The sequence below is a fragment of the Morone saxatilis genome, unplaced genomic scaffold, assembly GCF_004916995.1.
Source record: "Morone saxatilis isolate NCDOM2014 unplaced genomic scaffold, NCSU_SB_2.0 Contig1, whole genome shotgun sequence".
In the NCBI taxonomy this organism is placed as follows: domain Eukaryota; kingdom Metazoa; phylum Chordata; class Actinopteri; family Moronidae; genus Morone; species Morone saxatilis.
In genome coordinates this window covers 20,444,640-20,447,654 of record NW_023339651.1, presented here as the reverse complement: position 1 = coordinate 20,447,654, position 3,015 = coordinate 20,444,640, and the positions used below count along the sequence as shown (strand labels likewise).

Genomic DNA, 3,015 nt, shown 5'->3' with positions numbered 1-3,015 from the left:
CTCTCCCTCTCGCGTTGTATTTGCTGTGACAGCTGTTGCTCTTTTTAATTTTAGTAGGCCTGTTGGCTGCCTGGTGATTAATTGGACGGCGGGGCTCAGGTTGTAAATAGATGTTCTATTCTCATGGTTGTTTTCCCCGGTTAGGAGACCACGCAGCTGATTAGAATACTGACTGAATATGAAACACAGCAGGTGCTAGAAAGCCCAGGGTTAGCACACAGATACAGTTGTCTGTGTTTCCTCTCGCGTGTGTGTTTCCACTGACAGACTGGAAGCATGTGACTATAAGCTGAATACACAGACATGTGAGCAATGCACATTAATGTATTTTTGCCTGTGCCATGCTGTTACCACATATGCAGTAACCAGAAGGTCCAAGATGTTGCTCCTGAGTCATAGTCCTAAATGTACACTACAATCTCAAAATCCCATTTCAAAAAGGGCAGATCACAATAACACAGCCCACAGCAGATGTAGTCCTACTGTCCGTCAGCAAGTCGCCATGTGTCCCCAGAAGAAATGAACCATTACAATGGCCGCTGTGAGGGTCGGACAGTGGCAGCCAAAAGCAGTTGTGGAAGAGTGGAGAACAACTGTTTCAAACACAAAAAACAACAACTACATTCGAAAGACTGCAAAACTGAACTGATTTAAGCTACTGAATTTATTATCACCTTTCTACAAAGCACAATGTTTAGCGCTGTTAGCATATGGCACCATCAGCACCATATGCAACAGAATTTCAAGCTAGGTAATTGGAGGTTTTGTAGCAAAACAAACAATTTGGGAGACAAAATCTAATGCAACAAAATCCATGCCATATTCAGATATATAAAAAAGGATTACAAGAGAAACAAACATGTGCTCAATAAAGCTCCATAAGCTACCTCTCTCCAACATATGGCATTGGACTCTTCATGGGTAGTGATGCAAATCTCTCTATTTCTCTATGAAAGACACACTCAAGGATGCTTTTAATACACAATGTACTACTTATTTCTATCTTATAGTTATACTATCACAACATTTTCAGAATTTCCTTTTAGCTCATATGATCAATGGTGTTCTGTAAGGGTTGCACAATGTAGCCTAGCTATTATTGAAAAGAAAGAAAACATGGCATATAGAGATGGGTGGGCCTGGGTGGGCTTGTGCCACACATTCAAAAAATGGCTGAATTAATAAAACATAAGAACAAATGTAGGTGCTCAGAGGCCACCAGTAGAGCTAAGCTAAGCTAACTGGGTGCTGACTGTAGCTCACCGTAGAAACTGAAGAGTGATATCAATCTTCTCATCTAACTTTTGAAAGGAAAACAAATTAGTATCAAACCATTTCTTTAAAAATGGCTACACCAACTGCAGTGTACTGAATTAAAGGTAAGTCCATCCAGCTTTTTCCATAGTTTTTGTTTTATTTGTCCGGAGTTGTCTGAATACTGTTAGCATTACCAGTATTTAATGCTTTTATATTAAAGTTTTCAGCAGCATACGCTTACCAGCACATTGGTTTTAACAAATCATGAGCGAGTGGTGGTATGTCCCTTCTAGGCTACTGTAGAAACATGGCAGTTCAACAGGGCAGCCTTCACGTAAGGCGACCCGTGGCATTTGTACTTAAAAACAGCTCGTTCCACACAACAACACATATTTTCAGGATTATACACTAATGAACACATACTAAATACTATATTCCATTTCTGCCAATTGAGCTTCCTAAATGTTACACACTGGCCCTTTAACATTGCTCCTCTGGCTGAATTCTTGGTTCCTGCTGTTGTCATTTAGTTGGAATAGTCCATATTGGATCAAAAATGACATGGTGTTATTATAATCATCTTCTACTATCTATTATATTTTAGTAGAAAAATCTCAGATGTGGTCTCCTGGATATGTGACGTCTCAGTTGAAGCTACTTGGTGAGTGTTTTTACATTGTCACGCCTGTCCTCCGCCTCCTCCATCCTGCTTTTGTAGACACAACACACAGCAGCTCCTCTCTGGAGGACCCTCACATTGGAGTCCATGGGAACTCTTAATAGAGTCAGAAGTGGATGCAAGGAGGAGTGTGTCTGCTCTGTCCGGTGTGTCCATTCATGCATGTGCAAGAACACATAGAAGGGAGAGAGAGAGAGAGGAGCACATAATGGTTACTGAAGTTACCTGAAATAACCTCTCAGCACTAAGCTTCCTGGAAATGTGTGATCAACCTAACACAGTTAATTGGCAATAGGTGTGCACAGGTTCATGTGTGTGTGGGATTGTCTGTTATTGTGAGAAAAGAGTACAAGAATAGACTCTGCTGTTTACTGAGCCTCACCTCCTTGTTTGTTAAAGGTGTCCTGCAACTCCTCCAGCTCCTCTGATGCCGCTAAAAACTTCCACGGACAATGAATACAATTATGATTATTTCCAATTTATCCCCTCGCCTTATGTTTCAGCGTTTGTGCATTTTCCCACACACATCTGTCACTCAAACTCAGCTGTAGAAAGACAAAGACATCTATATCTTTTCCTTCGGTTGTTCTCTGTCTCTGCTTATCTCAACTTAGCTTTTAAAAGGCTAGCATTCTAACTGCAGGCACACTCACAAATGGGCAAACTCTTTCCAACACACACACATACACACACTTTTAGCACTCACCTATTAATAGATACGGCTAGGTCCACTGCCTCTCTAACGTCACTCCACTTGTCAGTAAGCCTGCTCCTTGGAAACAGTACCCATGACACCACTAACCTATCACATGATGAGGGGAAATAGCCAACAATCCAGCTGCCCCTGTCACCTGACCCACTGGAAAAAATAAACCTGGACTCACGTAGGGGCAAAGATGCCATCAGCATGGAAAGGAGACGTTCTGACACAGGTTGGGGTTAAAACTATGGAGGCAAGGATGAGTTTAGTGAGCTCAAGGGGGCACAAAGAAATACAGATGTGTGTATTGACACACAGTTTGGTGTCTCTGAAGACGTATTTGCATGAGAGAAAATGTCCTGGGGGTGTCTGATTTGTG

At 41.8% G+C, this 3,015-nt stretch overlaps 1 long non-coding RNA gene across 1 annotated transcript; it reads right to left on the bottom strand.

Annotated features, from left to right (window-relative positions):
- Positions 1-645: 645 nt before the first annotated feature.
- Positions 646-2,626, bottom strand: LOC118329801. The gene is made up of 2 exons (XR_004796800.1): positions 2,319-2,626; positions 646-2,070 (listed from the first exon to the last, which is right to left on the bottom strand). It is a non-coding gene; the product is annotated as an uncharacterized LOC118329801 (long non-coding RNA).
- Positions 2,627-3,015: the final 389 nt, after the last annotated feature.